Raw genomic sequence first — 14,683 nt, 5'->3', positions numbered from 1 at the left:
TCCATTCGAATCATGCATGCGATGGCGACATACCTGGACTATGAAGTCTGGCAAATAGATGTGAAGATAGTTTTTCTAAGCTGAATAAAGAGGTGTATAAGATACAACCTGAAGGGTTCACTCCATAGATGAGTCCAAGGTATGTAAGCTTCAAAGATCCATTTATGGATTGAAGCAAGCATCTCGAAGTTGGAACATACATTTTGATAAGGTGATCAGAACGTATGGCTTCGTTAAGAATGGAGAGGAACCCTGTATATATAAATGGGCTAATGGTTTAGTAATTATATTTTTTATTTTGTATGTGGATGATATTCTCTTAATCAAAAATGATGTCCCTGTATTATAGAGAATAAAAGTATGGCTGTCATCACAATTCTCCATGAAAGATCTTGGAGAAGCAGCCTACATTTTAGAGATGAAGATCCATAGGGATAGATCTAAAAGGTTGTTCGGACTCTTCCAAACAATGTACATAGATACCATGCTGAAACGGTTTAGTATGGAGAATTTCAAAAAAGAATATCTTTCGATAGGCCATGGAATTTCTTTCTCCAAGAAGGATTGTCCAGTAATCCCTCAAGAGAGGGAGCTATGAGTAGATTTCATATGCCTGAATAGTGAGTTCTATAATATACGCCATGACATGTACAAAATCGGATGTGGCATACTCACTAGGAGTAGTGAGCAGATATCAATCAGATCTAAGTGAGAACCATTAGAAGGTTACAATAACCATCCTTAAGTAATTGAGAAATACTAAAGACTAGTGGCTCGTTTATAGGAAATCTGAGTTGAAACTCATGGGATACACTGATTTTAATTTTCAATCAGATTGTGATGATAGCAAAAGCATGTCAGGATACATCTTTATCCTAAATAGTGGATCTGTCTGCTAAAAAAATTTTAAGTAGCACACCGTAGCCAATTCAGTTTGCGAGATAGAATATATCGCGGCATTCGATGCTGCAAAGGAAGCTTTGTGGCTGAAGAAGTTCATCATCGAGCTTGGAATGGCACTCTCCATCGATGGTCCTGTTCTGCTTTATTGTGACAATACTAGAGCCATAGCTCAGGCAAAAGAGTCGAAGGCACTTCAGCAGATAAAGTATATTCTGCATTGCTACCACTTTGTCCAAGAAATCATGGATCGAGATGATGTTGACCTTCAAAAGATCGATGAAAAGGAGAACCTGACTGACCTATTAACTAAAGCCCTTGCGGTAAACGAGTTCGAAGATCACAAAATGAAGATGGATATACGATACTGTATTGATTGACTTTAGTACAAGTGAGAGTTGTTAAAAAATATATCCCATAGCCAATCGTCAGCCTGTTGACGGTTGTGCAATTTGATATAATTTTATATGAATTAATTAATAAAATATTTATTTAATAATTTTCATCATAAGCTTGTACATCTTCTATATCAAACTTCTGTACTATGATAAAAATCTTTAGGACTATTTTAAATCGATAAAGGAGGATTTATCGTTTAATTCTTGAATGAGTTTGCGACTAAATGATATGCTATCACTAGGATGATAGACATATCAAGTGTAGGTCGTTGTGTGCCATATAGGTTGGTTATCCTTTTAACCAAGAAGCATGGAGATGTTGGTATGGCATGTAGGTGAAATATAGGAGTATATTTCACTGAACGTGACCAACATTAGAGCACTTTACTGTCAAGAGTCAGTCCGAAGGGATATAGATATAAGTGTCCCTTCGATCTGAAATCACCACGGTGACTTACAAGCAACTCATTATATTTTGATGCCGGACTATCTGAATTTTTAATTCAAGATTGAAAAGTTGCTCGGTACAATCAAATACTTGTGAAGTTGGTGCGTGAGTCAAGATGGAATTGACCGCTCCAAGAGATTGGAGAGAATGTTTTGTGTTCCAATTTAGTAAGACTTTGGTCAGGACAATCCTTGTGAGGAGTCATAAAATTTATCAGGTTAAGACACATAATGAATGTATTGTTAAGAGTTGACAGTTTAAACTCTAAGTCATCCTAGCATTAAGGGTCAAAAAGATGAATCATATGGTAACTATATCCAAATAGATTCTTGAGTATTGCTTTGCATACATTTAGCCTATCCGTATGTCGGGTACTATTGCTAGATAGTTACTTCGATTGGTGTAAAAATTAATTTTTGTACTATCGACTTAGGTTTGAACCTATGGGGTCACACATATTAGAAGTTTCTCTCCGATCACATGGCTAATTTGAAGAGTCTCACTGGATAGGAACCCTGCTGAAGAGTCCCACTGGATGGAGACTCTAGAGAAGAGTCCAACTAGACTTGGATTCTATCATTAATGAAGGATTGATTAGTGATTAAATCACTAATTAACTTAATTTGATTGAGCATTAAAGTCTGGATCAAGTCTGATTGAATTGGATTCAATCAGGTTAGCTCTGATTAGGTTATGAGATGACCTAATCAGTAAGGAAGAAATGATCCTGATTTGATCGGATCTATGACTTAATTAATTTATTAATTTAATTAGATTTAATTAAAATTATAAAAGTCTAATTAGATTAGGTTCATCATATTTTATTTGGATCTAATTGGATTGAGTTTGAAAGAAATTCAATTGGTTAAACCCTAAAGTCCCAAATGAATGGGACTCTCTCCCTTGCGACACCCAAATTATCTCATGCCTTTTCTCACCACATAAAATTAGTTTGTGCATGGGAGAATTAGAAGATAACCCTTCTTTTGTTTCTCATTAAGGATAAGAATTGGTTGGTTTTAATTTGAATTCAAAATGGTTTGAATTTCAACCTAAAACCTTATCCATATCCTTCCACACCTTGGCTGTTTTTGAAGGCACCTATTTTGTGCAAGAAAAAAAAGTCTTTCTGATAACTTTCCATATCTAATTTTCTTTGATAAGTCCCTCTTTAAGTCAGATAAGAGTGAGAAAAAGTTAGAGTCAAATTAAAATTCAAAATGATTTGAATTGCAACAAACTCCAGCTCTTATCCTGTCTTACCTGGTTTGTACGACAATCATAAAAAGACCATAATTTTGTGCACCAACTAGAAAGAGCATTTTATTGTGAGATGTCAGAGAGAAAGAGGGGCCAAAATTCTTCTTTGGGGCATGAGGTTTGGGTGGTTTTCTTTCTTCCTTGGCATGAACAAAAGAGGAGACTATTCTCCTCTTGGGTGAAAGACCTAGAATTGTTCTAGATTTTTAGGTGAGAAAAAAATCAAAGAGAAGATAGTCTTCATCTAATTTTTCTCCACCATCTAGTATCCTCCTCTGATCCATCTTCAACATCAAAAAGATCCGAGGTGATTGAAGAAGGAGATCAAGTCAGATCTGCCATCAGAAGCCGATTGCACGAGCTAACACTCCCATGGAGGGCTGATTGGTTTGAGGGCTTCGTGTGGACCATTCGTAGAGGCCGGATGCTTGTGCGACTGCGAGCGACCAGAGAGGACTTTCATATCTACATTCTCGATCATGTAGTTTGACTACCCACACTCATGTATTGAGTTTGGAACCCTAAAAGTGGTAGATTAGATCTATTACTAAATGCTGTTTTTGTTCACATGCTTGTCATTTTAGATTTAGATTTTTATGCATATAAATTCATATCATAGATCTATTTGTAAGAGTTTTAAGATCAGATATTATGTATGTATTTGTAGATTAAATAGTTTAATCTAATATTCTTTCACTAAAAAATTTTTGAAATGCATGTATGAAACCCCTACACATCCCAACAGAACTTTTCTTGATCCCTCAACTAATCAAGAAGAATAACAAATTAGAAATAATTGTAACTAACTCTCAACAAACTTGAGAGGAAGAGAAAGAAACTAAAATCAACTTGGCACCAACCCTAGACACCAAGAAGAATGCCACCCACTTCTCTTTAAGATCCAAAAAGGGGGATGCCTAGAGAGAGAGGGCATGGGCTAGAGAGAGAGAGAGGAGAGGAGGCATGGGCATAGTAATAGGTGGCGACAAGGATGGAAGATCATGAGATAATGAGAAAGATAGGGCTAGGATCTTTTAAATGGACAACATAAGGGTGTTCTAATCAAATTAGGATCTCTCCTCCTAATCATATTAGAAGTCCTAGCTATAATATACTTAAACCAAGTAAATGTGGTGCCGCCCATAATTCACCTATGCCTACACCCAGTGCTAGACATCCCATCACATGAGATTTAATTAAAAGGTCTCAAATCATCTCACATGATTTCATAAATTTACTTCAAGGGTTCTTGATTAAATCAAGATGAATAAAATCAAGAAACGCTTTTTTGATTAAATCCAAGCCATAAATTAAGCATTCAACCATTGGAAGCTGTTGAATCAAATTCAATTAGGTTCAAATCAAGTGTAGGAATTGGCTAATACTTATCATATAAGCAAACCAACCACAAGAGAAGTTGGGTTCACCCAGGTGCTAGCAAGGTTAATATGAACCCAATAGGATTTCTCTAAATCCATATTAATTGGCACTTCATCAACCTAATCATAACTAATCCAGGTCTTCTCCCTTTATGTATGATCCTATAGGTTTTGTTGGGTATAAAATACCCCCCAGCCGAAGTTTGTGATAGGAATGACCCTCCGGGGATCCAACTGACTTTCGACCTCCGGCAACATCTCTTCAAACCTCCCGGGCGGCCGAGCCTCCACCACACTCCCAAGTTTTGCCGACGGGCAGGACCCCGCCAGCGTCGACCGGATTCTTTGCGACGTCCGAACTCCTACGGGAGCCAGACCTCGCCCACGACTTCACCTGCAGACTCCGCCCGGGCTCCTACGGGAGCCAGACTCCGCCCACGACTCCAACTGCGGGTAAACCTTGTTCAGACTCCTACGGGAGCCAGACTCCATCCCGACTCCAACTGCAAGTAAATCTCGTCCGGACTCCTACGGGAGCTGGACTCTGTCCTGACTCTAATTGCAGGTAAACCTCGTCCGGACTCCTACGGGAGCCGGACCTCGCCCACGACTTCACCTGCAAACTTCGTCCGGACTCCTACGGGAGCCGGACCTCACCCGCGACATCACCTGCAGACTCCGCCCGGGCTCCTACGGGAGCCGGACTCCGCCCACGACTCCAACTGCAGGTAAATTTCGTCCGGACTCCTACAGGAGCTAGACTCTGTCCTGACTCTAATTGCAGGTAAACTTCGTTCGGACTCCTACGGGAGCCGGACCTCACCCACGACTTCACCTGCAAACTTCGTCCGGACTCCTACGGGAGCCGGACCTCACCCGCGACTTCACCTGCAGACTCCGCCCGAGCTCCTACGGGAGCCGGACTCCGCCCGCGACTCCAACTGCAGGTAAATCCCATCGGGACTCCTACGGGAGCTGGACTCTATCCTGACTCTAATTGCAGGTAAACTTCGTCCGGACTCCTACGGGAGCCGGACCTCGCCCACGACTTCACCTGCAAACTTCGTCCGGACTCCTACGAGAGACGGACCTCGCCCGCAACTTCACCTGCAGACTCCACCTGGGCTCCTATGGGAGCCGGACTCCGCCCACGACTCCAACTGCAGGTAAATCTCGTCCGGACTCCTATGGGAGCTGGACTCCGTCCTGACTCTAATTGCAGGTAAACTTCATCCGGGAGTCGGACCTCGCCGGCGACTTCACCTGCAGACTCCGTCCGGGCTCCTACGGGAGCCGGACTCCACCCATGACTCCAACTGTGGGTAAACCTCGTCCGGACACCTACGGGAGCTGGACTCCATCCTGACTCTAATTGCAAGTAGACCTCGTCCAGACCCCTAAGGGAGCCGGACCTCGCCCGCGACTTCACCTGCAGATTCAGCCCGGGCTCCTACGGGAGCCGGACTCCACCAATGACTCCAGCTGCAGGTATACTTCATCCGAACTCCTACGGGAGTCGGACTTCATCCCTGACCTTGATTGCAGGTGGGCTTCGACCGGACTCCTACGGGAGCCAGATCACGTCTCCGACCCCAGCTACAGGCAGACTTAGCCCGGACTCCTACGAAAGTCGGACTTCGTCCCCAACCTCAACTGCTGGAAAGCCTCACCCAGACTCCCATGGGAGCCGGGCTCCGTCCCCAGCTCCGACTACGGGAAGACTCCGTCCGGACTCCTACGGGAGCTGGACTTCGCACCTGACTTAAGTTGCAGGAAGACTCAACCTGGACTCCTACGGGAATCGGGTCTCGTCCCCAACTCCAGCTGCATGAAAACTTCATTCGGACTCCTACGGGAGCCGGACTCTGAGCTCCTCTCAGATGGGTGGCTAGCCACCTCTCCCCGAACTTCGACCGACAGGCCTGGGCCCACTGGTAGGCCGCAGCAACAGCCACGACCCTGCTCCACCTCCTGCAACAGATTTCGTGTGGCTCCATCACTCCCTGGCAGATCACCATAATGACCACGATTCTACTCCACTCCCTGCGACGGATACCGTGCGATTCCTCCCATCTCCTGGCAAGTCGTGACAACGGACGCCGTTCCACTACCCACAATAGACTCCACGTGGCACATCCCGGCGGTGGCCTCGATCCCACTCCACTACTCTTTGCAACAAACTCCACCTGACTCTGGGCAGCCCACTGCCAGACGGTTACGGATATCGCTATCAGTCTGCTGCCCCCTTTTCGCCTATAAAAGGGGGCCCCAGATAGTTATTCTCTAAGCTCTCCTTACCTAGAAACTCTGCTAAAATTTCCATTCGAGCACTCCATTCTTGTTGAGGAAGAGAACTAACTTGAGCGTCAGAGGGTCTTGCCGGAGCAACCCCACCTCCGGTTTAGACTTCTTTTGCAGGTCCCAGTGGTGATCGTGACCCCCACAACTCCAGCTTCTCTGATGCAGGCAGATTTTTGCACCAACAGGATTGGCGCTAGAGGAAGGGGCCGTGTCTTCGCAGTACCCTTGTTCTTAAAGGAGCGCTCAACGGGACCGCCTCTGGCCATCTTCCCCGTCGTCCACTCCTCCTTCCCCCACTTGATCTTCGCCTGATGCCTCCCCGCAAGGTGTCCACACGACGATCCACGACCTCCGTGGCCAGATCTCAGGCTCCGGCCTCACCTCGAGTCTCCCAGCCTCTACCCCCCCCTCCGGCAACGACGGTTGGCACGGAGCAATTCGACCTATTGGTGCAGCAGGTCAGAGGCCTCACTGAAGCTGTGCAGGCCATGCAACAGCAGCAGCAGCCGTAGGCATCGGTGCGGTCAGAAGGAGCATCGCCAGAACTCCAAAATCCGACGGCGGGATGGGCCACTTAGGCCAGCTGCCCAGTCTTTCCCGAAAAGACGAATCCAAGGGTGGAAAGCCCCCAATCCGACCATGACTCTACCCCTAGAAGATCTCTACCCCCATTCTGCCAGAGGACCCTCGAGACCCAAAGTCGAGAGGATTTTCTGGACCGGAGACTCCAGGAGATGAACCGACGGATCGAAGAACTCCACCACGCACCCTCCGCTTATGGCGAGGATATTTGCACTGACCCTCCCTTTTCTCAAATGATCATGCAGGAACCGATCCCGCCAAACTTCAAACTCCCCCAGATCGAAAGCTACGATGGGACTTCGGACCCGATTGATCATTTGGAGGCCTTTTGGATGATGATGCTGCTTCATGGCACATCCGACGCCATTCTATGCCGAGCCTTCCCATCCACCTTGAAGGAAGCGGCGAGAAACTGGTACTCAGTGCTGAAGTCGGGTACCATCTTTTCCTTCGATCAGATGAGCCACCAATTTATGGCCCATTTTGTCAGCAGTCGGCACTCCCGAAAGGGTTCGGAGTCCCTCATCAATATCAAGCAGAGGGAGGGGGAGTCCATTCAAGCCTACATCAACCGTTTCAATATCGCCACGCTGGAGGTCCGAAACTTGGACCAGTCGGTAGCAATGGCCGCTCTAAAGGGCGGCCTTCAGAAGAATGACCTTTTGTTCTCCCTGGAAAAGAAGTACCCCAGGGATTTTGTTGATCTGTTGGCTCGGGCCGAAGGGTACGCTCGAGAGGAAGAAGCCTTCAAAATGAAGGATGAGGAGACTGCGAGAGAACGACAGGCGGGAGACTCGAGTAAGCCCGCAGTCGAAAAAGGGCCGAGAGAAGCTCAGCCACATTCCCAATCCCCTCCTGGGCACAAGCGTGTCCATACTCCTCCCCGAGTACGTAGGCAGAGAAGTCCGGATCACGGGGTTCGGTGGGATTCTCCACTGGGAAGATTCCGTAACTACGCCCCCCTCAATGCCTCGAAGACCCAGGTACTGATGGAGGTCAAGGAGTAGCTCTCCAGGCCAGAGAGAATGCGCACACACCTCGAGAAGCACAACCCCAGCAAGTTCTGTCTCTACCATCGCGACCATGGCCACGACACGGAGGAATGCATTCAACTCCGAGACGAGATCGAGGAGCTCATCCGGCGAGGTCAACTCGATAGGTTCATTCGACGTCGGCTCGAGGGTAGAGAAGATCGGCCAAGGGCCCTGCCGCAACCTGAACCTCCAAGGAGGGAGGAGTAGCCCGGAAATCGACCTCCAATCGGGACCATCGACTCCATCACCGGAGGGCCTCAAGGAGGAGCAGACCTTCCACGACCATGGAACTCGAGAAACCTGTAAATGTACTGCTCACGACTTTGCTTTGAATCTAAATTTCTTTCGACTTTGCATGTCTTTCCCTTTTGGCATGGATTTGTTATGATTGGGGATGACCCCTTCAAACAATTAAAATAAGGTCATGTTAGGAACAGGGGGGAACCTCATCCTAACATGAGCCAAATGAAAGTCCGATTATTTTAAGATCGGATCGGGGGAAAGGCCCATGTAACGGCCCTTGAATGCCCCCTGAGCCATGTTAGGGACAGGAGGAGAACCTCACCCTAACATGAGCAAAATGAAGGCTCGGTTCTTTTAGACCGGATGGGGGGAGAGGCCCTACAACGCCCTAATGTGCCCCCACAACCATGTTAGGGACAGGAGGAGAACCTCACCCTAACATGAGCAAAGTCGAAGGCCTGGTTCCTCTTAGATCGGATGGGGGGAGAGGCCAAACAGCGCCCACATACGCCCCCACAGTCATGTTAGGGACAGGAGGAGAACCCCACCCTAACACGAGCAAAGTCGAAGGCTCGATTCCTCTTAGACCGAATGGGGGGAGAGGCCAAACAGCACCCACATGTGCCCCCACAGCCTTGTTAGGGACAGGAGGAGAACCTCGCCCTAACATGAGCAAAGTCAAAGGCCCGGTTCCTCTTAGACCGGATGGGGGGAGAGGCCAAACAGCACCCACATGTGCCCCCACAGCCTTGTTAGGGATAGGAGGAGAACCTCACCCTAACATGAGCAAAGTAAAAGGTCCGATTCTTTTAGACCGGATGGGGAGAGAGGCCCTTGCAATGACCCTTATGTGCCCCCACAGCCCCGTTGAAAACAGGATGAGAACCTCATCCTAACCTGAGCTGAGATCGACTACGTCAAGAATGAAAGGGGAACCTTGTCCTGACGATGATAAAAACTCGACCACCCAATAAAATTGGATAAAAAAAAAAGTCCCCTCAATGGCACCTCTACACTTCCACGCGACCCTCCAAAAAGCAAGGGGAGGACCCTCACTCGAAGAGAGGAGGAAGATCAAAAAGAAAAGCGATGAATTACGTTGGCGACAGACGAAAAATAACCCACACCAAAGACCTAAGGAACCTCGTCCCGACAAAGACGAGAAGTTCCTACCAAATATCCCCAGCCTCTAAGAAGGCTCTCGACACAGGTCAAGAAAACAGCAACACCTTCGAGGTAATGCGGAGTTTGGACCACCAAGCTCGAGCCTACGGCCATGGACGACAAGAAAAGTAGGTCAGCATAGCGACGACTGGACACCTCCAAACGACGTCAACATCGGACAAGTCAAAAGACAAAAGAAGTTCGGCGGGCGACAATTCAATACAATATGTGGATGAGGTAACACGAAATCCTCTTTTCATTCCATTTGCGAAATATACACCACGAAGCCAAGAAGGCCAAAGGAAGAAAAGTAAAATGACAAGAGCAAGACAAAACAACAAAAGAGAAAATGTATGCATGGAAAGACGGAAGGCCAAAAAGAGCCCTAGGGAAGCTCTGCTCCTTCCGACCTCGAATTATCTGCATCACCCCTTATCCAGGACTACCTCAGATTTTCAACTTCTTCTTCTAGCTCTCTCTTTTTCAGCAGCGCATCCTGGAGCGCCCGACGGAGTCACTGGCTCTCATTCTCCGCCTCTCGACGCTTCTTTCTCAGGACCTCAGATTCTGCCTCCGCATCCTTGACGGCCTGCTGCTCACATGCCAGCTGGATCTTCAATTGCTGCAGCTTAGCCATCCTCTCCCCAAGGGTGACAGAAAGCCCTTCTGCAGTTCTTCTTAGGGATTGGAGTTCATTGGAATCTCAAGAGGAAGCGAGCTGAGCCCTGTCAGCCAGCTGCCCTTGAAGACGGGCGACTTCGTCGGTCGCCACCCTGAGTCTCCCTTTATATTCATCCACCTGCCTGCGCCAGTCGGCCCGATGCACGTCGTAGCTCACCTCGACATCCTGAAGCTGCTACTGAAGGTCGGAGACCTTCTTCGACCACTCCCGATCGCCGTCAGCCCGAGCCAAGAGCCGGGATGAACTTTCCTCCAGCTGGCCAATTCTCTCCTGCGCAGTTGACAGTTCCACCCTGAGAGAACTGATCTTGGCAGCTTGAGCCCAAATTCGATCACTGGCGCTCTTCTTGTGTTCCTCAAGCTCCTTTGTGAAGTTCGCCTTCCTCCAGCTGTAGTCCATGATCCCCTTCACATGGAGATTCCGAAAGCGGGTGGCCTCCGAGGTGGCTTCAGAGTAACCCTCCCTCAACCTGCGAAGCTCGCCTTTCATCTTCTTCGACCTTTTTGTCAAATGAAGAACTTCCTTCTTCAGCCGCTGGATTGTGGACTTCAACGAAATCCCCAGAGGCAGGAGAAGCGCTTCGGCAGGACACTGCCATCGGGAGATAAAAGCGTCAAGACGCATCTCATTGCAAAAAGAAAAACTAAAAAGGGGGAAGAAAGAAAGGAGAAGCCATCCACAATGAGAAATTCAACTTTATTGATTGAATATTTCTTAAAGATAAAAAGAAAAAAAAAATTACAGTAAAAGAAAAATACAAGGTCGGAGGTCTCAGACCTTTGCGGTAGGAGTTGGGGAGCTCGATGTCCCTGGAAGGCGGGCCACGGTGGCAGTAGCGGCAGGAGAGGGACCAGCCTCATCTTCAGACTCCTCACCCAAGAAGCTAAGGTCGAGCTCAGGAAATTTCCTGGCCACCTTCTCCTGGCAGAGCTCGAACCCCTTGATGAACGCTTTCTAGTCGAATCGAACGTTCAGGTCCCTCATCTCTGCGGAGGTCTTGAACTCCTCTACTGCAAGAACCCTGGCCTCCGAGACCAGGACCGAAATCTGCTCCGCCAAATTGGCGACCTCGGCCTCCGCCTTTCTCACCGTCTCCTCTAAGGTCTGCTTCTCTTCCTCCCGGGCCTGTTTTTCCTTCTCCAAAGCCTCTTGGAGGGTAACTACTTTGGCGGCCTTTTCTTTGAGATGAGCGACTTCAGCTCGGTGATGCTCCTCCGCCTGGATGACATCCCTCCTCGCCCGGTTCGTCACCTCGATGTTAGCAAGGAGCTGATGCCCAATCTACAAGGGCGGCTAGGGGGTCAGAACAAGGGTCAAAAAGCCAATTAAATGAAGATTTGTTTACCTCGAGAAAGGATCCTAGGGAGTCCCAAACCCTCTGTTCAGGATCGGCGCAGTCAATCCTCTCGACGACTTCAGGCAGAATGCAGCCGTCGATCAACTGCTTAATCAGGTCCCTATCGTTGAAGGGATTCTCCGGCTCTTCTTCGAAACCAAGGGACTCTTCAACGGTGGCTCGGTGGCTACTCCCCCTGCGGGCCACTGACTTCCTTCTCATCCCCCTCTCGACTCTGGGCACCTCCATGGGATGGACCCCCGAAATGGGAGCCCCAGTGGGCGGACTCCTGGAGGAGGCTCGGGGGGTCGGTGGTTCGGCGTCCGAAGGAACGTCGATCGCGGGAGCCGCCTGGACAGGCACGGTCGAGCTCGTCTCCTCCACTCTGGCCTTTTTTGCTGATCCGGAGGCCGCGACACCTTTTCTCTTATGGGCCTTGAGGCCCCTGGCGAGCATCCGTGTCGCTTTGGCGTCCATTCCTGAAAAAAAAAAATCAAAAATTAGTAATGGGATAAAAAGGAAGAAGTGACATGCAAAAAAAAAAAGGGGGGGGGAAAGGAAAGAGAAAAGAGGAGGACGGAAGAAAAGAAGAGAAGAGAAAAGATGGAATACTCGCAAGATCCTGGGGGCTCAAGCCAATGTTGAACAAAAATTGCTCCCTCAGAAGGTTGGGAAGGGAAGGAGCGGAATAGTCAAGAAGCTTTCGGGCGGTCTGAAGGTTGTTCTCCCCCAGGCTAGGAGCCCGGCAGACAGAATCCCTCAGAGAGCCCCAAGGGGGCAGGCCCATCCTCAAGGTCGGGCAGTGGAGGAAGAGGTATTTTTCCTTCCAGTTGTGGATTGAAGAGGGAGCACCTTTCAGCAACCCCTTCTTGCCAAACTGGGGGGAGAAATACCACCAGTCCTTCACCGAAGGGTGACGCTTGAAAGTGTAGAAATGCCTAAACAAAGAAAGAGATGGCTGAACTTCGACTACGTGGCAAAGGAAAAGAAACCCTATCAAAAATCTAAAGGAATTCGGAGCAACTAAAGCTAAAGAGATATCTAAGAAGTGGAAAAGGACAACAACAAAGGGCGAAAGTGGAAGACAGAGTCCGGCACAGAACGTCTCCTGATACAGGCAAAAACGATCGGGTGGAGGAGTGCTAGCCGGTCAGAGGGGTCAGAAAGCTCCAGATCGTACTCCGAAGGAACTCCGTACTGAACCCTTATCAGTAAAAGTTCATCCGAAGTCAGGGAGCAGGGAATGGCACTCGACGCAAAGATCGGACGAAGCCCGATCCCAGAAGTGGGTTCGTCTACAGAGTGGGGCTCCTGGAGGGCCGAGGTGGAGGAACTCTCGGAACCGCTAGAAACAGAGGCGCCAGAAGATATTTCGAATGATTTCAAACAAAGACCCTAAAGATCCCGGAGAAATCAGGCGGGACAGGGGGCGAGGGGTTATGGGAGATCAAATCAGAGGAATGCGACAGAAAAAAATGGAGGAGAAAAGGCCCCTAAATGGCAAGAAGAAAAACGAAGGTTCTGGACTAACCTAGACCGCCCTGAAGGATGCAGAGGGGCGAGGACAGGGACGACTCGAAAGATGCCTAGGGCCAAAGAAGACGCCAAGGAGGGTCAGGCTCTCGAAGGAAAGGCGGATACTGATAGAACTTTCAGACGGAAAGGCGGGTTTAAATAGACCCTGGGATCCGGTGCCATAATGATCGCGAATCCCCCAGGCCGACCCGCGCTCGACACGTGTCCCACTCACCTCGACAGGCAGCTAAAAGTGGCTAACAGCTGACGGAGCCATTACTGCACCGTACCTGGGCTAATGTACCAGTGGGAATTCTGAAGGGTCCCTTCGAATCACCCCGATTCGAAAAGACTCCAGCACGCGCGCATTTAATGCCAAAATATCTGGGGGCGATCGTACATGGGATTCAAGGGATAACTTCGGCTACAAAAATTTCTCTGTACTTCCTTCATTCGAAATTCAAACTCAGAAGTAGGGGGACTGGTGTTGGGTATAAAATACCCCTAGCCGAAGTTTGTGATGGGAATGACCCTTCGGGGATCCAACTGACTTTCGACCTCTGGCAACATCTCTTCAAACCTCTCGGGCGACCGAGCCTCCACCACACTCTCAAGTTTTGCCGATGGGCAGGACCCCACCAGCGTCGATCGGATTCTTCGTGATGTTCGGACTCCTACGGGAGCCGGACCTCACCCACGACTTCACTTGCAGACTCTGCCCGGGCTCCTACGGGAGCCAGACTCCGCCCATGACTCCAACTGCGGGTAAACCTCGTCCGGACTCCTACGGGAGCCGGACTCCGTCCCGACTCCAACTGCAGGTAAATCTCGTCCGGACTCCTATGGGAGCTGGACTCTGTCCTGACTCTAATTGCAGGTAAACTTCGTCCGGACTCCTACGGGAGCCGGACCTCGCCCACGACTTCACCTGCAAACTTCGTCCGGACTCCTATGGGAGCCGGACCTCGCCAGCGACTTCACCTGCAGACTCCGCCCAGGCTCCTACGGAGCTGGACTCCGCCCACGACTCCAACTGTAGGTAAATCTCATCCAGACTCCTATGGGAGCTGGACTCTGCCTGACTCTATTGCAGGAAACTTCATCCGGACTCCGACGGGAGCCGGACCTCGCCCACGACTTCACCTGCAAACTTCATCCAGACTCCTATGAGAGCCGGACCTCGCCCACGACTTCACCTGCAGACTCTACCCGGCTCCTACGGGAGCCGGACTCCACCCACGACTCCAACTGCAGGTAAATCTCGTTCGGACTCCTACAGGAGCCTACTCTGTCCCTGACTCTAATTGCAGGTAAACTTCGTCCGGACTCCTATGGGAGCCGGACCTCGCCCAGACTCACCTGCAAACTTCGTCCGGACTCCTACAGGACCGGACCTCGCCCACTTCACCTGCAGACTCCGCCCGGCTCTATGGAGTCGGAC

The sequence above is a fragment of the Elaeis guineensis genome, chromosome 6 (assembly GCF_000442705.2).
Source record: "Elaeis guineensis isolate ETL-2024a chromosome 6, EG11, whole genome shotgun sequence".
NCBI classification, from domain to species: domain Eukaryota; kingdom Viridiplantae; phylum Streptophyta; class Magnoliopsida; order Arecales; family Arecaceae; genus Elaeis; species Elaeis guineensis.
The sequence above is the reverse complement of the archived record's forward strand: the minus strand, read 5'-3'. Positions refer to the sequence as shown.